Raw genomic sequence first — 24,987 nt, forward strand, 5'->3', positions numbered from 1 at the left:
TAATACTGATTTTCAATTTAATTTCCAACATCCGATCACTTCTTACCCATTTCCATCTGTTAAGGCTGGGAAAATAATCTTATGTACTAACTTCTCATTACCTTCAGATACTCAACTTCAATTTCCACATTTTCCATTTCCTTTATTGATTTCTTGGAAATCTTAACCCCCTTTAATTATTTTTCTCTGCACGAGGCATAAACTACTACACTGACTTTACTTAGATGGTGGTTAGCGAAATACTCCAAATCTTTTGTTATCTTCAACCAAAAATTCATATTTTAAAACTTAACGTATAATGGTTTCCCTTCTAATCTTCGTAGGGAAATCCTTGGGCGTTCTACACAGACATTCTTAATCCTTAGATAGCTGAGGATGTCATCAATAAATACAATTTACTTATCCAAGTACTCCGTATACACCATCTTCCTTGATTACTTATAAATAACTACTGCACTTATTACTCCACATAATACCACCAGAGATTACAATGCTCATAACTCTTTCTGATCGCAACCTTTGACATGCCCTCAGGCTGTATCTGTTAGGGCGAAAACATATGCTAATATTCACGCAAGTATACGCGTTCGCAAGTAGTATAAGATATAAATCAAATTCGTTCCCAGAGAGACTGGTTTCGGTTAAGTTCAATTTATGCACCTATGCAACAATGTATGGTTATCGCTCAATGCTAAGACAAATAACAAATTGGGTTTTTATTAAACTAAGAGATTATACTAAATAACATTAACTAAGAGAATGGAGATTAAATTAATATATAAGACAAACATTGGATTCTAACTTCATTAAATACTTCATTCAATAGCCTTCTCGTTCTTAACCTTAGCATGTGATGGTGAGGACACTAATCAGATAACACGAAAATGATAAACGCCAACTTTCGTTGCACGAGTACCATTCTACCAGACATCCACAAAAGAGATAAAAGCTGAATAGGCACCAATTATATTGAGACCCTATATGTCCATAGAATTTGACAACATATGGGTTTAAGCACAAGTTATCTATCTTGATTACATAGGGCAAGTAAAACGGTTAGAGTTACCTACGAATCATGCATACACATACATGAACCTATGCTAGCATGGCAAGTTCTAAACCTCTATATTCACTGTCGCTTCAATAGAGATTAACACGCTATCTTATATGTTAGCTACGCACATAAGACGAATAACCATAACCAATACTAGGATATCAATGAATCACCACACACCAAGATATTGAAACAAATTAATTATTGAAATTCATAAGTAAATCCGCTAGAACCCCATGACAACGATTAGCCCATAATCGAACTCATCGTCACCATGGGTTCCAATGAAAGCATGGTATAAACAAGGTCTTAATAAACTGAATAATAATTAAAGTATGAATAAACAAGATTTAGGTTCAACAAGAACGAAAACGAGCATCCAAAGTTACAACTAATTCAAAGAATCACAAGTTGAAAACAAGATCTTCTTTTTCGGAGTTGTTCAGTGCTTCTAGGTCTTCTCCTTGGTATCCCAATCTTCCCGGATGATGAAAACCCTTTTTTTAAGTATATATACGCCCCTAGTGGACCTGGACCCTTAAAATTGTCAAATTCCACTCAAAAAAGGCTTTTTCAGCGAAATCAGCGACCAGCCACGCCCTGAGCGGCCGCTCAGCTCTCCTGAGCGGGCGCTAAGCTCTCTGAGCGGGCGCTCAGCTCTGCTGAGCGGGCGCTCAGCTACTGACTGGGAAAATATTCTGATGAATCTTGTTTTGGCCGTAACTTGAGTTCTACTCGTCAGAATTAGGCGATTCAACTGCCCACGCAAAGCTAACGAGATTCTCTACAATTTGAAAATGGCCTTGGCTTCCAATTCTGATCACTTTTCATCATATTTCCTTTAAAAGCTCTTTTCTTCATTTAACTGATACCTGAAATGCAATAACACAAAAATACATCAAAACACCAACAACTTGAGTCCAAAACACCAATTTAAGCTTGTAAAAAAGCATTCCAAGTGGATATAAAATCCACTTATCACACCCCCAAACTTGAATCGATGCTTGTCCTCAAGCATAAACAGACTCAAAACTATAAAAATAAACCTAATGCATGAATGCAACTAAGTGAATACAACTAAATGATAATGCAATCGATCCCCTCAGAATAACCATAACCAAATGAATAAGCCAACGCCTCTAAGAATGCAATAACTTTAAACAGAGCTCGAATAAATCCCACAAACCAACTCACAAACTAGAAACGTGCGTGTGTGGATGCTTAACAGATATACTCTCGATACTAGATCAATAAGCATAACTTATCTATCATCAAAACAATCAAAAGTTTATAAACAGAATAGACAATAAACACATTATGACTCACAACACCTCCTTTCTACTAGAGTTATACAAGTATTCACACTATTATTGAACACATAACAAAGATGCTTATTTGATCGTGCAATGAATGAGGTCCCAAAAGACTTATACAATAATACCCATGTAGCGAGCGTTAGGTTAGCGGATCCCAGACTATAAAAGCCTTAGGTCACTAGGCACAAAGTCCCCTAGAACTTAATAACTAGAGTATTAAAGAGCTCACTCTTGATCAATTATACATAAACACATACTTTTTTCTTTCTTTTTTTTTTTTCTCTTTTTTTTCTCTTTTTTTTCTTTCTTTTTCTTTTTTTTCCAATAATTTCTGAATGAGTGCGTTTCGCTCCATCTCATTCAACCCTAGACTACTCATAAAAATATGAGCCGGCTACTAGCCATTTGACACCTAGCCTTACAACAACTAGAAATGAAATCCAAGTTCTTCTCCAGATAAAAGAATTAGTATTTTTACGTCATTACGAGAATATCAAAAATTCTAAATATAACCAAGTGATTAAATCTCAACAACAAACAAGTATGATCATGATCTAGATCAAAAGCAACCCTATAAGACTTTGTGAAAATATTTGTTTCTGGCATGCAAATCAATTCATTCGGACTTAAACATCCCTCTATTTGTCATCACCACACTCAAATCAACATCAACTTATCAAATATCATAGTCCATCTTAAGGGATCATGCTAAATATGCATGCAAATGTAACTATACGAAATCACATAAAAACAAACAAATATGTCTAAAATGAACAATCATGCAAAAATATGAATAAACTACAACTAAACATGCAATATGAATCTATATGAATCTATATGGACACACACTACTAATCCTTACATTATCACCCCCAAACGTAAAATTTTCAATGTCCTAATTGAAGGCAATAATAAGGATTTCAGGCATACCTAATTAGCGGGAGATTCACCCTCGTCGGGTGGAGGATCAGGTGGCCAATCAACCTCGCCACTAGTGTGTCAGAAAATAGTACCGAAAGCGTGTGTCAAATCTTCAGCAAAATGACGGTGAATGTCGTGCATGGCCTCTATACGCCTAATTACTCGCCTATACTGCTCATCACCAACACCAGTCCTATCAACTACCTGCTGCACATGAGAAGAACCCTCTGTAGGCACTACAGGATCCGTTCGGCTACCCTCTTCATCATCAAAAATATATCCCAACCCCTTGTCAGGGGGTGCATTAAGAATGAATCTCAAGTGATCTGGTAGTGGGTTGAGCTCAAGTGTGGGAGCATCTTCAATAGACGGCTCGAGACGCTCCTGAGAAATTTTCAGCTCTGCTAACCCAAGAGAATCGAATGGCACATCCAACTTCCTCTTCCACGGAGGTACATTCAAAACCTGTAGTTGCTCTACTTTAAAACACTCCTCTTTAGTTGTGGGTAACTTTATTTCCTTGAACACATTAAAAGTGACCTTTTGATCGTGAACCTTCATCGTAAGCTCTCATTTTTGCACATCGATCATAGTTCGGCCTGTAGCCAAGAATGGTCTTCCCAAGATGATGGGAATCTTCTTATCTTCCTCGAAATCAAGAATTACAAAGTCAGTAGGGAAGAAGAGTTTATCCACCTTGACCAAGACATCCTCCACTATACCTCGTGGATAAGCGATAGAACGGTCAGCTAGTTGCAATGACATGTATGTTGGTTTCGGCTTAGGCAGACCAAGCTTCTTGAAGATAGATAAGGGCGTCAGATTGATGCTAGCTCCTAAATCACATAAACACTTGTCGAACGACAAGTTTCCCATGGTGCAAGGAATAGTGAAGCTTCTAGGATCTTTAAGCTTCGGAGGCAACTTCTGTTGCAGCACAACACTGCATTCCTCCGTTAGAGCAACGGTCTCTAAGTCATCAAGCTTCACTTTCCGAGAGAGAATACCTTTCATAAACCTCGCATAGCTAGGCATCTGTTCAAGAGCTTCAGTGAAAGGTATGTTGATATGAAGTTTCTTGAACACCTCCAGAAACTTCTCAAACTGCTTATCCAGCTTTTTCTTCTGCAGCCTTTTAGGAAAAGGAGGTGGAGGATAAATCTGTTTCTACCCTGTATTACCCTCAGGAGGAGTGTGTTCCACAGTAGTCTTCCTTGGTTCCACCTCTACTTCCTTCTGCATATCTTCTTCAGCTAAAACTTCAGATTCTGGAACTTGAGACTTTTCAAGCTCTTCGTCTTGCTGAATTTGGGGGCTTGCAACCTTTCCGGACCTTAAGGTGATGTCGTTCACCTATTCTTCAACTTCCCTCTTGCCTGGATTGGCTTCTATATCACTAGAAAGCGTTCCTGGTGGTCGATTTAATAAGGCATTAGCAATTTGCCCTATTTGGTTCTCCAGAGTCTTGATAGAAATAGCCTGGCTTTGGCATATAAGAGCCTGGTTTTTGCACATAAGCCTTAACTCCTCCAATTCAGATTTTTCATTCGAAGATAGACCTGCATCATTAGTTTGCTGTTGAAGTTGGAGTTGTTGTCTTGGTGTAAATTGTTGCTGAAAATCAGGAGGGTTAAATAGCTTATTTGCAAACTGCTGGAACGGCTGTTGCATCGCATTCTGATTGTTGCTCCAGCTGAAGTTAGGATGATTCCAGTTGTCAGGATAATAAGTGGCAGGAACTGGCTGCTGCGATCTCTAAAAGTTATTCACAAACTGAGCTGAGTCACTAGATATAGCGCATTGCTCTGTCGCATGCGGACCTGCACATAGCTCATAAACACTGGTTATCTGCTTAACACCATAGTTAGCCATAGAATCGATCTTCATAGACAACGCCTTTAGTTGAACAGTGATAGTCGTAGCTGTATCCACCTCAAGTACTCCTGCTACCTTGCCCTGTGGACATCTCTGGGTTGGATACTGATATTCATTAGCAGCCATCAGTTCAATTAGATCATAAGCTTCCTTATAACTCTTTGCCTATAATGCTCCGCCTGATGCTGCATCGAGCAAGGGTCTGGACTGTGCTCCCAACCCATTGTAAAAACAAGTGATGATCATCCAATCAGGTATTCCATGATGAGGACACTTCCTAAGCATCTCCTTGTAGCGCTCCCAAGCTTTACTTAGCGATTCTCCCGTTTGCTGCGCAAATTGAGTAATAGCGTTTCTGATTGCAGCTGTCTTCGCCATAGGGAAGAATTTAGTGAGAAACTTTTGAGCAAGATCTTCCCAAGTAGTAATCGAACCAGCTGGTAGAGAGTGTAACCAGCTCTTAGCCTTGTCCCTCAGAGAGAATGGGAAAAGTCTCAGCTTAATAGCATCTTCAGAAACACCATTGAACCTGAAGGTTTCGCATATCTCTATGAAATCCCTAATGTGTGTATTGGGATCTTCCGTTGGAGAACCCCCAAACTGGATTGAATTTTGCACCCATTGAATTATGTCAGGCTTGATCTCAAAGGTATTAGCTGTGATAGCTGGCCGGACAATGCTAGATTGAATGCCATTGATCTTGGGTTGAGAAAAATCCATCAAAGCTCTCGTTCATGCTACTGGATCTCCCATTGTAATGAGTACGTGAAACACTAACAAGTAAACCGTGAAAGTAAAAGAATACGAGTCACTGAACTTTAACAACCACCGATGACAAGAACATAAACTAAAAATTAACACCGAGTCCCCGGCGCCAAAAACTTGTTGGGCGAAAACACGCGCTAATATTTACTCAAGTATATGCGTTCGCAAGTAGTATAAGATATAAATCAGATTCGTTCCCACAGAGACTGGTTTAGGTGAAGTTCAATTTATGTACCTATGCAACAATGTATGGTTATCGCTCAATGCTAAGACAAATAACAAATTGGGTTTTTATTAAACTAAGAGATTATACTAAATAACATTAACTAAGAGAATTGAGGTTAAATTAATATATAAGACACACATGGGATTCTAACTTCATTAAATACTTCATTCAATTGCCTTCTCGTTCTTAACCTTAGCATGTGATGGTGAGGACACTAATCAGATAACACGAAACTGATAAACGCCAACTTTCGTTGCACGAGTACCATTCTACCAGACATCCACAAAAGAGATAGAAGCTGAATAGGCATCAATTATATTGAGACCCTATATGTCTATAGAATTTGACAACATAACGGTTTAAGCATAAGTTATCTATCTTGATTACATAAGGCAAGTAAAACGGTTAGAGTTACCTACGAATCATGTATACACATACATGAACCTATGCTAGCATGGCAAGTTCTAAACCTCTATATTCACTGTCGCTTCAATAGAGATTAACACACTATCTTATATGTTAGCTACGCACATAAGACGAATAAGCACAACCAATACTAGGATATCAATCAATCACCACACACCAAGATATCGAAACAAATTAATTATTGAAATTCATAAGTAAATCCACTAGAACCCCATGACAACGATTAGCCCATAATCGAACTCATCGTCACCATGGGTTCCAATGAAAGCATGGTATAAACAAGGTCTTAATAAACTAAATAATAATTAAAGTACGAATAAATAAGATCTAGGTTCAACAAGAACGAAAACGAGCATCCAAAGTTATAACTAATTCAAAGAATCACAAGTTGAAAACAAGATCTTCTTTTTCGGAGTTGTTCTGTGCTTCTAGGTCTTCTCCTTGATATCCCAATCTTCCCGGATGATGAAAACCCTTTTTTTTAAGTATATATACGCCAGTGGACCTGGACCCTTAAAATCGTCAAATTCCACTCAAAAAAGGTTTTTTCAGCGAAATCAGCGACCAGCCGCGCCCTGAGCGGCCGCTCAGCTCTCTGAGCGGGCGCTCAGCTACTGACTGAGAAAATATTATGATGAATCTTGTTTTGGCCATAACTTGAGTTCTACTCGTCAGAATTAGGCGATTCAACTGACCACGCGAAGCTAACGAGATTCTCTACAAGTTGACAATGTCCTTGGCTTCTAATTCTGATCACTTCTCATCATATTTCCTTTAAAAGCTCTTTTCTTCATTTAACTGATACCTGAAATGCAATAACACAAAAACACATCAAAATACCAACAACTTGAGTCCAAAACACCAATTTAAGCTTGTAAAAAAGCATTCCAAGTGGATATAAAATCCACTTATCAGTATCTTAAGTCAATCCCGTAGAAATCACATATTCCTTGAATTAGGTCACATAAGTAACCAATTCTTTATAGAGGTTACCTATTCTTATCTGTCATTTTGTTAAACTCCCGATAATCAGTAAACAATATCATAATTTCATTCCTCTTTCCAGCAACATCACTGGTGCACCCCCGGAGAACTATATCTGGTATGCTCACTTTCCTTGATAATAACCTTTTCCATTATCAAACTAATTATTTCGTTCCACTCGCCTCCAGAGACAACAGGGCATTTATTTATTACCCAAAATTCCTCCAGCTTAAGTATTCTCTTCTTCGTATCTCTGCACATGGTTGATTTATCTTATATTCGCAGTTTATTGCCCCTTTTTCTCACATGATTGGGAAGAACTTCTTATATTGCTTTTGCATCCAGAAACTTACCTTACTATTGGATCCTATACACTTTACACTTCGCTTCTTCTCAAACCACTCCTTGCCATAATACAGGACAACCAACCCGATCCTAAAATTACACCGAACTCTTCTAGCTCGATGGGTGTCAGATCAGCTGCAATTACGTCCGAAATCCAAACTCTCGATCTATTGGTCCTTTTGAAAGTTTTGTCTTTACCTGCGCTGAATGTAGGCCCTTGGGATGTAGTATCTTGAGTAATCGTTCTACAACTCCTTGCAATAAGCCGGACTTTTCCACACTTTTAACATTGCACACTCTTTTTACATGAACCACTATGTCTCCTGTCATAGGACTTACAATCCACTCCTCACTCGACTGACTGGGCTGGAGTGGAAGCAACTAAAGTAGCACTAGGTCTAGCCTTAAATAAACTCAATCTCCGGAATTTCTTACTCATGTTCCGGCCAAGCCAATTCTTAAATCCTTAAATGGATTCTCCTTGGCTTGCTTTATCCTTAACACCTTCCGACTTACTTTTCCTATCACTTTCGTCCCTAACAATCAACTTCTGGTCACCTTCCATTACTAGGGTGACCTGAACCATAGAGGAGTATGCCTTAGGTTGCAATGCCACAACTCCTCTGCGAATTCCAGGATTCAACCCTTGTTGGAACCTCCTTACTTTCTGAATCTCCATACTTACATACTTAGGAACTAATCATGCCAATTCTGTAAACTTGGCCTCAAATTCCAACACATTTCTTTCACCTTGTTCCAGTTCTAGAAACTCAATTTTCATTTGACTCCGCACACAATATGGGAAATACCTTTCCAAAAATAACTCAGTAAACCTAGCCCATGGAACAGGCCTTCTCCTTCTAACGCTCTGGTTGATTCCCACCAATAATTCACTTCATTTTTCAACAAATAACTTACATAATCGGTCTTATGGTTATCACTTACTTGCACGAGGTTGAAAACTTCCTCCATTTATTTTAACCATGCTCCAGCAGTTACTGGATTAGGTTCACTTTTAAACTCAGGGAGGTTAACATTCTGATAAGATTTGAAACAAACACTTGGGTTCACTCCTTGCTGTTGCTACTGCAACAGTAGTTGCTGTTGCTGAACCTATTGGATTAGCTGCAACTGTTGTTGCTGCTGCTTGCGCAACAAGTCTAGAATTTCATTTATAATTGGACCCTCTACAAAACTACTACTATTTTCTTTAGACTAGGTAACTTTCTTAGGTGGCATTTTCCTAGAATATATAAATGAATTTATTCAAAATATAGGAAAATGTTTAACAAAAGATATCCGTTTAAACAGTGCACCTGTATCAGGAAAATGCTGCCCAATAAAATACCTAGGTCTTTAATACCGGGGCCCATTTACCAAAGAAATCTAGATTAATAGCACTAGCAATCACAGTAACAATGACAGTAGCAGAATCAACAACAGTTCAGGAAAACTAAAATACAAAGAAGCTAAACAACTTCGCATGATTCCACAACATAACAGCAACTGACTAACTTCCCGTCACTACTTAAATTCCACACCCCCTTTGACATACTACAAGACTTGGCTGGCTATATCAACCACCAATTACACTGAACAAACTAATAGATCAAGTCAATTTAAGAAATGCTAAACTATTCCAGGCATCCCAGTCCAAATTTCAATCAACCTTTTCTCCAGGGATGGTCTCTTATCACCCCAAAGTGATTCATCAATCACTAAATTACTTTTCCTTCCCAAGGGACTTCTTATCTCCTACCACTAACCTATCTTCCACAAGATTAACCTTTCTAGAACCACAACCTTCAATATCGAATCATGAATTCCCTATGTTATCTTTATTTGTAAAGTAACAACCAGACATAAAACTTCTATTTCCCCTGACAGTCAACCTTTATTTCCACGCAACAACCCAGACTGTCTAACTACAAAGGGCACTAGCAAACTCATTGCCATGAAGTATAAAATAGGTTTTCAAAATTCAGGAGTCAATCATGGAAGAAAAGTGAAGGAAAAAAAATGTGGATGTGGCTGGGAGCAACCATACCAGTACATAAGATGGCCAGTCTTAGTACCACATAGTTCACAACACATAACTCGGTGGCGTCCCACCAGACCCTTTTGTCACATAGACAAATGGTCAATTCATATGCATTGTTTGCCCCAATCAACCGGAAAGTCATTGAGGAAAGAAACAACGTTTAAATAAGAAATTCACAAATAGAAAAGAAAAAAATTTGATTTATAATGAGGTCAACAGAACCCTAAGTAGCTTACTTCGGGTTCACAACTTTCACAGGAAAAATAAGCACTTATGGAATAAGAAACAATTACTCTGGAAACAAATACATTTCAAGATTGAAATAGAAGGGTTCAAAGATACCAACTCCCGTTCTGATCCATATTCACTATAAACTTGGTCGTCATAACAACCACTGACTATTATCATATTCTCCGAACTCACCGGGGTCACACATTCGGGCCAATAACATTCCTTGACATAGAAAATGCGATATTTAGAAATAACGTTGGCGTCTCTTCAACTGTCACATCAAAGGTCTGCTCAGAAGCTGAATTCTCTCAATCAGACACTAACTCCCGAGAGGAAAACTAGAATTCTCTATCAAACATTTCTAATAATACTTATATGAAGGAATCGTACTCTAGGTTAGGGCAGTTCCAGTCAATCCTCAATAAACGTCAGGGTTACGCTTCCGAAACCCTTAACTAAACTCATAGACTCACTCCTCTGATTGACTTGCTGACTTATATCTATATATAAACCTTCCTATACTCTTTTGACTCTACTCCTAACCTAAATCAGGGACTCAAACCTGTAGCTCTAATACCAACTGTGACGGCCCCAACCCCGGGGTCAGGAGTTGACGTCATCAACAATCACCATAACAAACATTATATTATCAATTCCGAGAAAGAATATAAATACGACCCCTTTTTCCAAGATCTTTTCCAGGTTTAAGTATGACTTAGGTTAAAACTCAACTAATTACAAACAATCCTGACATTACTAACCTAACGCAGCAACTCAACAGACCACCCTTGGTCTAACACAACCATCTCAGAGGAGTCCGACACGAAAGGAACTGGAACTCTGCCCGACGATCACAGAAGAATCTCCTAGGCATCTGCAATACATATAAAATATTCTGCAAGGGTGAGCAATTGCTTGCTCAGCAGCACCACTATATGAATAACGAGTAAAACAGTTTAAAATAAAGCAATTATAGGAACAAAATTCATAACTCGTTAGAAACATATAAAATAGGTATAAACTGGATATCAAAACTAGCATGCTCTGTAAAACAATAACATCAGTAGTGTGCTGTGTATAAATACCAGAGTCAAATTTTAGCATGCTATCTTCATTTCTAAATCCACTAGATAAACCACTTGCTCCGTTATGGAGACCACAAAACCCAAATCAGATACGTAGTGGATATGTGAAGACAGCTGATCAGGCGATCAACACTGGACGGCTCCCACTACCATCCAATATACCTGTTCCGGAACTCAGAGACTAGCTAGGTCTCTGACCTGCTAGACTAATCAGTTTTATAGTGCGCGCAACCGAATTAGCCTCTTACGCCACCTCAATAGGCCTACTCTGGCCTCAATGTATCCCATATCTGACCGATTTTATCTAGTTTTCAAAACACTTGTACCTATCTCATTTTCAAAATTATTTATTTAACCAGCACACATATAAAATCCAGTTCACAAATCATTCCCTTCGAGATAGGTACCTTTCGAAGTTACTTTTCCCCAAAACAATTTAAAAACAGTGATTTATAACTATAGGGGATACGTAACTTAAAACATTTCTGTTCCATTACGAGAATAAAACATATAGTTATTTATATGCACTGAACCATAAAAGAATGGTCAGGGGTACTTGTCTTGCAGAGCGCTACAACTATCTCTGATTGACCTTGAACCGATTCGGGACACTCGGCTTTATCGCTTTACTATTTGACTATCCTGGATCCGACTTCAACGCTCAGGTCCTTTGATTGGGAACCTCGCTGCGCTCGTCGACAGATCACTAGGTTATCTTAGTTCGATATCAATTCTTGAGTCTTTCGACTAGAACCTACAGAGACGAAATAACCTACGTTAGACGTCTAGGTACACTTGACATATCCTCGATACCAATTCTACCCAACGATATTCAAACCCGACTCATAATTATATACATTATTACAATCCAATAACACATTTAACAGTCAGGGTTCACGTTCTCGATAAATCGGTTTGGTGTTCATTTTCAGAAAATACGTATACTCGTCATTTTTCGAAATTAGGGTTACTCGATTTTGACAGAACATTCATCACAACATACAATCAGGTTTCGCACAAGATATTTGTATATACAGGGTACATCCTGTATTTTCGAATTTAATTTCCAAAAATTCGGGCAGCACCTCCTCTGTTTATTGGCCTACCCGTCGAACAACTCGACGTCAAATCACAACCAATCAATTCAGTCCAAACCAATCATAATTCAACAAATCACACAATCCAAATTTCACAACTTCTCAACCACCGATTTAAATTAATTAATTATTATTATTATTCATATTTTATTTATTTATTTTAAAGTATTAGGACTCAGATATCGATCATCACGGTCCACCGTCGACTCGCCGAGGCTCATCGTCGACGGCGGTAAAATTCACGGGTACCCGAACAATTTCGGGTTTCCAATGTAAATTCTACCGATTAGTAAAAAATTTATACACTAAAATAAGATGAATTTATTTCATTAAAATAATCAAATAGGTTCCTGCAAAAATTTAAGAAACCCGAATCAAAATTACATAAAATCGAAACAGTAGGACAATGATCGAAAGAGTAATAGCAACACAACCACCATTCCAATTAAACTGTGCGTACATACATACACACACCCCAATGCACAGGCCACCATGTCGGAATAAAGTCCGGCGGCGACTGGGAAGCAAATCAGAAAACATAGCCCATGATATAATCACAGACGGAGAAGCAACATACACAAGTGCGCGTCACGCGCACGACACCAAACAACGCACCACGACCCTCTGTACCTGAAAATAAGAAGGGCGGCATCGGAAAAATAAAGGCGGCGACTACCAGGCAAAAAAAGGCGGCAGAACCTCCGGAATCATTGAGAAGTAGAACAGGAGGATCGAGATGAGAGAATATCCCCCCCTCCCTGAGACTCATTATTTTTAATTAACAGGGGATAAGCTCATACATACTTATCTATTTTATTTATTTACTAATCCTTACCTCCCTCACTGCCACGTTGCTTTGTTTCTCCGAGATTAAATATGTGTCCCAAATTTCAGATAAAAGCCTTAATTTACCCGTGCTTCACAAAATAACGAACAAGTATGCGGGTAAAAATTAACCCAAAAATTTAAGAAATCAGTTTTAAAATTTTTTAAAATCCCGAGACTAATGAAATAAAATTTTCATAATTTTTAAAGCATTTTTGAAACGCAACTCGTACACGCCTTTCACAATTAACGAACCGGGCTGCACTTAAAATAATTTCAGAGAATTACAAAAATAGTCTTAAAATGTTACAAATATCCTGTAGTTAATAAAAATATAAATTTCGTAATTTTAAACTAATTTCTGAAATGTAATTTATACCCGCTTTTATCAATTAAATGAATCGACGCGCGGGTGAAACTAACTCCGAAAATTCCCAAAATAATTTTAAAATTCTCAGAATATTCCAAACCTAAATAAATATGAGTTTCATAATTTTTGAAGAATTCGGGAATTAAATACAGATTTTACAACTAAATGCAATCAAAAAATCATACATGGCTAAATAATTGATGAAATATTGATTTATGAATTTTATAAAATCCCAAAAATATTTATTGTGATTATGAAATCATGAAAACAATTTTAGAGACAATCCACATAATTACACAAATAAACTTGTATTAAATCCACTTTTAAAAGTGAAAACAATTCAATACAAGTCCGTAATTAATTACACGAACGACCCTATGCCTCATAAATCACACATAAATAATAATCAAACAGTACATAGTGGTCAAAATCAATACGCATATTTTATTTATTTAATAATTTTCATAATTACACATTTAAATAATACAAAATTTACGAGTCATTATACGTAATTATGGAATTGTTAAATAAATAATATATGTGTATAGATTCTGTTAGCTCGATGTTGTTTTATTATTATTTATGTGTGATTTATGGTCTGCCAGTTTGTTCGTGTAATCAATTATGGAATTGTATCGAATTGTTTTCTCTTTTTAAAAGTGAATTTAATACAAATTTATTTGCATAAATATTTGGAAGGTCTCTAAATTTTTTTAATGGTTTTATAATTACAATAATTATTTTTAGGATTTTATAAAATTCAGAAATTAATATTTCATCAATTATTTAGCCCTGTATGATTTTCTGATTTCATTTATTTGTAAAATTTGTATTTAATTCTAGAATTCTTCAAAAATTACGAAATATATAGTTGAGTAAGTTTGGAATATTCCGAGAATTTTAAAATTATTTCGGAAATTTTTGGGATTAATTTCACCCACACGTTGTTTCGTTAATTGTTAAAAAACGGGTATAAATTACATTTCAGAAATTATTTTAAAATTACGAAATTTATGTTTTTATTTACTTCGAGATATTTATAATATTTTAAGACTATTTCCACGATTTTATGAATTCGTTTTAAGTGCAGCTCGGTTCGTTAATTGCGAAACGCGGGTATAAGTTGTGTTTTAAAAATGAGTTAAAAATTATGGAAATTTCATTTTATTAACTTTCAGATATTTCAGAAATTTTGGCACAAAATTTGAAATTTTTCAGTGTGTTTTGTCGAGCAGCTGATACGTTATTTTAACCGTAAACAAACCCAACAATTACAAAGTACGGGTCAAGGACACGTGTAATACACTAAGAAAATTGTGTTGATGCGTGTCCTGTAAATAGGACTCGTGGCAGCAGATAAAAGGAAGGGAATAAAAAAAATATATATATATACAAAATAACCACATATACACACAGATTGGTACATCTTCTTCCTCATCTTTTTCCTTCTCGGTTCTCTCCTGACCTCACAATCTCTCTAGTTTTCTCAGGCAATTTCTCTGATTCCTTGTTACTTCCTTATTTGTCCTCCGATTGCTGCATGTGCCGGTATTTTTCCTTGCCGCCTATTATTGTTTGCTCGGCCGCCTATTCTCTGTGTCCTGTTGTTACCGCGCTTCATTTTCTTTCTTTATTTTTGATGTTCGTGCGTGTTGCACACGTGCTGCTCCTGATTGATTTGAGTTTATTACCTAATTATGTCATTTTCTGCAGAATTATTTGAAGGCAATTCATGAAATAAGTTATATTTCATGCTGGAATAATTGTAATTAATCGGTGAAATATGCGTTGGAAACCCGAAATTAATCGGGTACCCGCAAGTTTTGCCGCCATCGGTGATGAGCCTCGGCGAGCCAACGGTGGACTGTGATGTTTATTCTGAGTCCTAAAATTTTAAAATATTAATTTAGTTCATGAAATTATGTTCAAAACGAGAAATATTCAACTGGTATTTAAAGATTGTATGGAGACTTGGATTGCGTATTTAATTGTGATTGGGTTATGAATATGAGCTGATTGGAATTGTGATTGTTGTGTTGTTGTTGGGAATTGAGACGTCGATTTATGTTTCGACGGGTAGTCTGATAAATGAAGGGAACGCTGTCCGATTTTCGAGAAATTAATTCCAAAATACGGGAATGTATCCTGTCAAATATCGGGAATACTAATCGAACGCATAGCTATATAATTATAAGTATTTTATGAATTCTAATGGCATGTCGTGGTGAAATATTTTGTAAGATATTCAACAACCCTGATTTACTAAAGCGATGCTTGTATGTATTTTACAGAATTAAATCATAAACCGAGTTTTGAGTACGTGAACCCTGATTGCTATATGTATCATAATAATATGTGCAATTACGAGTCGGATTTTGGTATCGTTTGGGGTAGAGTTGATAGCGAGGATATGTCAAGCATACCTAGACGTCTAACGTGGGGTATTTCGACTCTGTAGGTTCTAGTCGAAGAACTCAGGAATTGATATTGAACTAAAGATAACCCAGTGATCAGTCGACAAGTACATCGAGGTTCCGAACGAAGGACCTGAGCGTGGAAGTTGGATCCACGATAGTCTGTTAGTAAGGCGTTAAAGTCGAGTATCCAAGTCAGTCCAAGGTCAATCGGTATTAGTTGTAAAGCTCTACAAGGCAAGTACCCCTGACCATTCTTTTATTGTTCAGTATATATGAATAGCTGTTATTTTATTCTCGTAATGGAATAGAAAGGTTTTAATTTACATATCCCCTGTACTTTAAAATGTAGTTTAAGTGTGTTTTTGGGGAAAAGTAACTTCTGGAAATACCTATCTCTAAAATGTGATTAAAATGGAAAATAGGTTTTGAATAGTGTGCTGTGACAGAATTGATTTTAACAAGAGATAGGTAAAAATGATTTTGAAACTGGATAAAATGAATCAGATATTGGATAACGTTACATAAGTGGCTAATTCGGTTGCGCACATTACATAACCGATTAGTCCAGCATAGTTAATTAGAGACCTAGCTAGTCTCTGCGGATCCGGTGATTTTGTGTGAAAGCCCGATCAGCTTTCCTAGACATTTTGTTTGATAGCCCAACCAACTATCCTAGATAATTTGTGTGGAGGCCTGATCAGCCATCCCTAGATAACATCAAATACGTATCTGATTGTGATTTATTGGTTCCTATAATAGAATAGATGATTTTGAGGTTCCCGGAGAGGAACAAGTTTTATAGGTCCTGTGATGGGACAAATTTTATGGTTCCCGTAACGGAACAAATGATTTTGGGTCCCCGTAACGGGATAAATGGTTTTATGGGTCCTGCGATAGGACAGAAGATTTGAAAATGGAAATAGCATGCTAAAAATTGAACTCTGTTATTTATGCACAACACACGACAGTTGATTTTGTTTTACAGAGCATGCTAGTTTTGATATCCAGTTTATGACTGTTTATACATGTTTTACTTGTTTTCTAGCAAGTTATGAATTCTGTTCCTATAACTGCTTTACTTTAAATCATTTTTTACTTGTTATTCATATAGTGGTACTGCTGCCCTTGCAGAATGTTTTATATATGTATTGCAGATGCCTAGGAGATTCTTCCGCGATATTCAGGGCAGGGTTCCAGTTTTTTCTGTGTCAGGCTCCTCTGAGGTAGTTGTGTTGGACCAAAGATGGTCTATTGAGTTGCTGTATTAAGTTAGTTGCGTCAGGATGGTTTGTTGTTAGTAGATTTTGCAATAGTTGTGATCTAAATCATACTTAAACCTGGAAAAGGTCTTGGTAAAGGGGTCTTGGTTATGTATAATTAATAATTTAGATTACATTATATTATGTTTATTATTATTATTGTTGGTGACTGTAACACCCCCAGATCCGGGGTTAGGGATCCGGGTCGTCACGGTCTTTCTTTCCACAATATCATTTCACTTAATTAATAATAAATAACCTCATGCTGTGACCCCACACTAACACACACCACAACCCGTTATAGTCTCAGAGATGAAATTGAAATAAGTACAAGTCCTTGAATCCACAATTTAAAAGTTATTACAACCCAAAATGATTACTTGATAATTTACAGTTAATTGCCATTATCTGCCACAAGTTATAATTATACAATATTTGGTTCCCAAAAATAGAATGTCTGATCTACCAATAGATCTACCTCTGCAGCTATAGCAGCTACAACATCAACGGGAAGACGCGGGACGCTTCCCACGCGCTTGCGCTGGGTCTGCTTGAGTCTGGCCATCTTTCTTAACTGTTGTTGTGTGATGAAGAAATGAAGCAAGTGTGAGCATTACAGCTCGCAAGATAATATATAGTGTAAACAATAATGCAAGTATCTAAATGGATAACTTACTAGAATTCTTTATCAAGTGTAAGGTAATTACTTACTGGATATAAGCTTAAAGGAAGATGAATTTACAAATTACTTCACTATGCTTATACCATTTTTAGAAATCTACTTGAACTACTACTGTTCAAAGTATAATAAGTTTCAAAAGGTCATCCCATAGATGAGACCACAAGTTAAAACTTGAATAGATTCAATCTTTGAAATATTTTTAAAGGAAATGAAGTTACGAGATACTTCATTCAATGGAAACACCATTATAACTATTTGACCCTGTCAATACTTCGGCAACCACCCATTAGTAGCCTTTCGATCGAAATGCTACGGATAGTGTTGCAGAATTATCCAACTGGATGATGAACTCATTACGGGAGTTTATCGCGCCAGCAAGACCACTTACGATGATCAGTCGAATTAGTACAACCCCACCATTTTCTACATGTAGAGGAGAACCTGTCGGATTTACTTGTCAACCGAACACTGGACTCCTAAGGAATGTACCGTCTTGCGGAACTTCCAGGCCATTTGGGCCAATATAATAAGGCTGGGTCGGCGCCACTCGACCACTTACACCACTCCTAGTTCAGATGAAATCCATGACTCTGAAACGTAAAGCTCGTCCCCACTTTCCCCAAGTAGAAACTTGTTGATACGGCTCCACCAAAAAGTCGTATCTAGTTGGAAAGGAAAACTCACCGATATTTCCCAGGCGATGCCTGTTAATGGATTAACTTGTTCCAAGAATTTTACTTCCCGAGTATTGGGTAAGTAATCAAAAACTCTTTTATCAAAATAGCAACCTTGTTGCGAATATAAAACAAACCACAGAGCCGGATCCCTCAGGTTTTGAGCGAATATTTAAATCCCCTTTGAAAGGAAGATCTTAAATATGTAAAAAATGAGTTTTGGGGTCCGCTCTAACTTTTAAAATCATTTTGAAGACTCGCAAACATTTTTTTAAGAATGTTTGGAGTGATGCTGATTTAATAAAATAAATCAGTCCCAATATATTAGGAAATATCTGAATATTATTATTTAAATAATATTCTCATAAAGAATAATCTTTATAAAAATAATTGAAGTAGAAGTTTTAAAACTTATACTTGCAATGATTATTAAATAACCAAAGATATACTTATACGAAAGTACTATCTTTATTTGAATAATCAAAAGTGAGTTTGATCATCGACACATTATTCCTTAAAAAAATAAAGAATAATAATTAGCAATTAATCGGAGTCATAAGTCCTCGAATGAATATTCAAAATAATATTCATTAATAAAATAAATGGAGTCATAAGCCCTCGAATGAATATTCAAAATAATATTCAATAATAAAATAAACGGGGTCATAAGCCCTCGAATGAATATTCAAAATAATATTCATTAATAAAATAAACGGGGTCATAAGCCCTCGAATGAATATTCAAAATAATATTCATTAATAAAATAAAGTTATCGAATAAACCTTATTTGATTCATAGTTTTAAAAACTATTCATATATATATATAAATATAAATATATATATATATATATATATATATTGTACTCGGGAGCATCGACTCCCGGTTTTAGAAAAATGTTCTCCTTTGGGTCCCCTATACTAAGGGTATATCCAAATTACCGCTTATCTCTAGCATGGGTATTATCAACTGAATCAATAGATATATGTATCAAGAATACGAAACAGGCATGCATATATACCATATCACATGCTACAATATATCGCAAGAATTTTCTAATTAACCATCATGCATCTATCACAAGATAATGCATATACAAATGTATACATCACAACAACAGTATAACTGGTAGAAAACTTGCCTGAGCGACTGGGGGTTATAAATGGCTTGGGACGAGTCTGGTAACCTATAAACAACATATAAGTTGGAATTAAACCAAAGTCACTTATAAATCTATACTTTAACCAATTTAGACTCTAACGTTCGCTTTGCGCTTACTGATTCTCTTAAGTCGCTCGAGTACCCTCGGCTCCACCATTTTTAATAAATTAATCATTAAGAGTTTTAAGGCGATTCTTTCGCGAGTGTCTTACCAACTGCCTCATAAACTTTACATAAATGTTTCATACTCCAATTAGTCCTTTTAGATCTTTAACCTATGTTTCAAAGTAAGGAGAGGGGTAATGGTTCGTTCGCGAAATGTCGTTACTAAAAATGGTCGTTTCTCCTAAATCGTACATCGGAATCAAACGAACTACATATCAAAACGAAGCTCGTAACATGAATTATCTAATAATGGCAATGGTAAAAACCTAGCAGTGAGTTCACGGGTCCTAATGTTAAGAACAAAAACAGTCTAAAGTAAATCGGACATTACGATGGCTATGTTTATGCGATTACCCAAATTTATACCACTCCAAATCAACCCACAATCAACATCCCAATCAAAACTCCATCCATACTTCTCCATAACAGCCCCAACAACTCAAAATTATCAATTTATACTATTCTCAAACATGAATTTAAACTATACTTAAGTTCATTAATCAACAATCCAAGAATTACAACTCCAAAAACTTCACAAAACCAACTAACCTCTACATACACAACAATCAAGCCTCTCATGAATTATAACAACAAAACTAAACCTAATACTCAAGTAAAGTTATGGTTTTGAGGGGTTATACCTTCTTTGGAGAGTGGAGAATCAAGTAATTAGCTTGGAATCACCCTTAAAAGTCCTTATCCAAGCTTAATCTAAACAAAAACTCAAGAACAAAAAATTTAGTTCTTGAAAAACACTATTCACCATCTTCTTCCATGATTTTTAGGAAGAGATTGTGAATGATTTAGGAGCTCAAACTTATAGGATAGCTATATCTATGCATAAGGAGTCTTAGATAATTACCTTGCTAATTAACAAAGCCTGGAACTAGGATTTTGAATTTTCTTTCTTTGAAGAAGAAAAAAAGCCGAGAGCTTTTGGATGAAGAAGGTGAAATAACTTTGTGTTTTTGGTGAAAATGAAATGTTTTGGCTTGGTTGGTTGCTTTTGATTTGTTTTGTTTTGTTTTATTACCTTTTACCATGGTAACTTTTGTGTGGTTCTAAATCAACCAACAACACACTTTGCTTTGGTCATGCTTATGTCACCATGTGATGTCACCCTCCCACCTTTGTCCTCTTCTTATTGGTTTGATGATATCATCCCCACTAACCTCTTTGATTAGCTTCTAATTACTTGGCTAATGACCGCTGACCTGTTATACGGTTCGCTTAACTTTCATTTTCGTTTATCGTTTGAGGGATCATACCCGGGATCTTATTACTTGGGTTCCCTTAACCTTTCTCAATACATTATATTCCTTTTATGATCCTCTCTTAAAATCCTTGAATTTAAATCTTTTTTATCCTGTTACCTTATACTCAATTCTTTCGATATCTGGTGGATTTTCGGGAAAAATCAAAGTGTTCGGATTTGGATTCTGACGATCTTTACATACACTCATTTATCATAAAGAGTACTAATACGATCTCAGAATAACAATAAAAGAACCCCTACATAGTGTGGCATGAAAAGTTTTCTTATTCAGCAATATCAGCAAAAACACTATTCATAAGGGTTACAAAAAAAGTTCAAAATTTTGGGGTTATTACAGTCTCCCCTCCTTAAAAGGATTCCGTCCCGGAATCAAATAGAAAACAAATGGGGGTACTTTTCTAGCATTGCGCTCTCTAGTTCCCAAGTTGATTCTTCCACATTATGATTCTGCCATAGCACTCTGACTAGCTTGATCACTTTGTTCTGAAGCACCTGCTCCTTCTTATCCATAATCTTTACTGGTTTCTCCACGTAAGTCAGATCTGGTTGCATATCCACATGCTCGTACTCCACTATGTGTCTGGCATCCCGATGATACTTCCTTAGCATTGACACATGAAACACATTATGAACTTGTTGTAGGTTTGGGGGTAAGGCTAGCTCGTAAGCCAACTTCCCAATCCGTCTTAGTATCTCAAAAGGTCCAATGTATCTTGGGCTTAGTTTTCCTTTCTTTCTAAATCTCATTAACCCCTTCCAAGGGGATACTTTTAGTAGTACTAAGTCCCCTACTCCATACTCCTTGTCCTTTCGGGCTAGGTCTACATATTTCTTCTGTCTGTCTTGGGCTGCTACCAGCCGTCCTCTGATGAGATCCACTATGTCTTTGGTCCTTTGGACCACTTCGGGTCCGAGCATCTTCCGCTCCCCTACTTCATCCCAGTATAAGGGAGATCGACACCTTCTTCCGTACAGGGCCTCATAAGGCGGCATTCCGATGCTAGCATGAAAGCTATTGTTATAAGAAAATTCGATCAACGGCAAGTGATCATCCCAACTTCTTTTAAAGTCTATTGCACAGACTTTCAACATATCCTCTAGTGTCTGGATGGTCCTTTCACTCTGCCCATCCGTCTGGGGATGGTAAGCGGTACTCATATTTAACTTGGTCCCCGCACATTCTTGAAAGCTCCTCCGAAATCTGGAGTTGAACCTGGGGTCTCGGTCTGAGACAATGGACGCTGGGACTCCATGTCGCGACACTATTTCCTTAAGGTAAATGTCCACCAGTCTATCGACTGTGTATCTCTCATTGATAGGAATGAAATGAGCTGACTTTGTCAGTCGGTCTATAATCACCCATATGGCATCATGGTTGGCTTTCGTCCTTGGTAAACCGACAACAAAATCCATGGCTATATGTTCCCATTTCCATTCGGGAATTTCCAGGGGTCGTAAAAGTCCACTGGGTCTCTGGTGCTCTGCCTTTACTCTTTGGCAAGTCAAACATTTGCTTACCCATTCTGCTACGTCCCTCTTCATGTTGGGCCACCAGTAATATTCCTTCAAATCCTTATACATCTTGGTGCTTCCCGGGTGAATGGAATATCTTGAACTATGGCTTTCATCCAAAATTTCATCTTTAAGCTCTTGAACGTTCGGAACCCAAATCCGGTAGGAGTACCTCATTATCCCTTTATCATCTTTCTCAGTATGGGTCTCTTCTCCAGTCATTGACTCTCTGCCTTCATTCATTATTTTCTCTTGGCACAATCTGATCTTTTCCAATAACTCTGGCTGCATTGAGATCTCAAACAGCTTTTCAGTTCCGGTTCCGGTTACCTTTACTTCTATTTCCATCCTCTCGAAATCCTTTATCAATTCTTCCGAAGTCATTATCATTCTGAGTCTTTCCTTTCTACTAAGGGCATCAGCCACCACATTGGTTTTCCCCGGATGATAGAGAATCTCACAATCATAGTCCTTGATTAGCTCTAACCATCTCCTCTGGCGCATGTTGAGCTCTTTCTGCGTAAATATGTACTTGAGGCTCTTATGGTCTGTGAAAATCTCGCACTTCTCTCCATACAAGTAGTGCCTCCAAATTTTTAGGGCAAAAACTATTGCTGCGAGCTCAAGGTCATGTGTAGGATATCTAATCTCGTATTCCTTCAGTTGTCTCGACACATACGCAATCACTTTACCGTGTTGCATAAGCACACACCCTAATCCTTTGTGCGACGCATCACTATATATCACAAAATCTCCTTTTCCATATGGAAATGCCAACACCGGGGCCGTTACCAACCTTTTCTTTAATTCCTGAAAACTGTTCTCGCATTTCTCCGTCCATTCAAACTTCTCTGTCTTACGAGTAAGTAATGTCAAAGGGGCTGCGATCTTCGCAAAGTCCTGTACAAATCTACGATAGTAGCCGACCAATCCTATGAAACTCCTTACCTCTGTGGGTGTGGTTGGCCTTTCCCAATTTGAGACCGCCTCTATCTTGGAGGGGTCGACCAATACTCCTTCTTTATTGATCACATGTCCTAAAAACTGTACTTCATTCCGCCAGAATTCACACTTCGAGAATTTGGCATATAACTGTTCCTCTCTGAGTATTCCTAGGGCTATCCTCAAATGCTCTGCATGCTCTGCCTCAGTCCTTGAGTAGATTAAAATATCATCGATAAAAACTATCACACACTTGTCCAAGTACTTCTTGAATACTCTGTTCATTAAGTCCATGAAAGCCGATGGGGCGTTGGTTAATCCAAAGGACATTACCAAGAACTCATAGTGCCCATACCTGGTACGGAACGCTGTCTTGGGAATATCTTCGGGTTTAATCTTTAGTTGGTGATATCCAGTTCTCAGGTCAATCTTGGAAAAATAAACAGCATCCTTTAGCTGGTCGAACAGATCGTCAATTCTAGGTAACGGGTACCTGTTCTTTATGGTTAGCTTGTTCAACTCTCGATAGTCGATGCACAGCCTCATGTTCCCATCCTTCTTCTTAACAAATAACACTGGTGCTCCCCACGGAGACACACTGGGTCTTATCATACCCTTATCCAAAAGTTCCTGCAATTGGGTAGCTAATTCCTTCATTTCTAATGGGGCTAACCGGTAAGGTGCTTTTGAAACTGGCACCGTCCCTGGGGCCAACTCAATAGCAAATTCAATCACTCTATTGGGTGGTAATCCCGGAAGGTCTTGTGGGAATATGTCTTCAAATTCGTTGACTACCGGAATATCTTGTAAGTTGGGCACCTCCTTCTGCGTGTCCACCACATAGGCTAGGTAAGCCTCATTTCCTTTTCGTAGCATCCTTCTGGCCTGGGCCATAGTCAAAATTTTCTACGTCTACCTCTTTTCTCTAAATATGACTTCTTTCTTTCCTGGGATATTTAACTTAACTTTCTTCCCCTTACAGTCTATCTGAGCATCATTGCTAGATAGCCAGTCCATTCCCAAAATTACATCAAACTCCCCTAATTTAAAAGGAATCAGATCAACACTAAAAGATTGCTCCCCTATTCCTAACTCACAGGCGGGGTGAATCTGGTTAACAGGAATAATTTCATGATTGGCTATTTCTACTTGTAAGGGTTCTATCAAGGGTTCAGCCTTAAGTCTTAACTTACGTGCAAGGTCCTTCGATATAAAAGATTTAGTTGCTCCTGAAAAAAATAAAACGTTTGCACTGACTAAATTTAGAGAAAGGGTACCTGCTATCACATCTGAGTCTTTCATAGCATCCTGGACTGTCATGTTGAAAGTCCTCGCAGTAG

At 37.4% G+C, this 24,987-nt stretch overlaps 1 non-coding gene across 1 annotated transcript; it reads left to right on the forward strand.

Moving 5' to 3' along the window:
- The first annotated feature begins 5,422 nt into the window (after positions 1–5,422).
- Positions 5,423–5,529, forward strand: LOC141710190 (small nucleolar RNA R71). Its single transcript, XR_012570722.1, has one exon. It is a non-coding gene; the product is annotated as a small nucleolar RNA R71 (small nucleolar RNA).
- Positions 5,530–24,987: the final 19,458 nt, after the last annotated feature.

The sequence above is a fragment of the Apium graveolens genome, chromosome 2, assembly GCF_009905375.1.
Source record: "Apium graveolens cultivar Ventura chromosome 2, ASM990537v1, whole genome shotgun sequence".
Taxonomy (NCBI): domain Eukaryota; kingdom Viridiplantae; phylum Streptophyta; class Magnoliopsida; order Apiales; family Apiaceae; genus Apium; species Apium graveolens.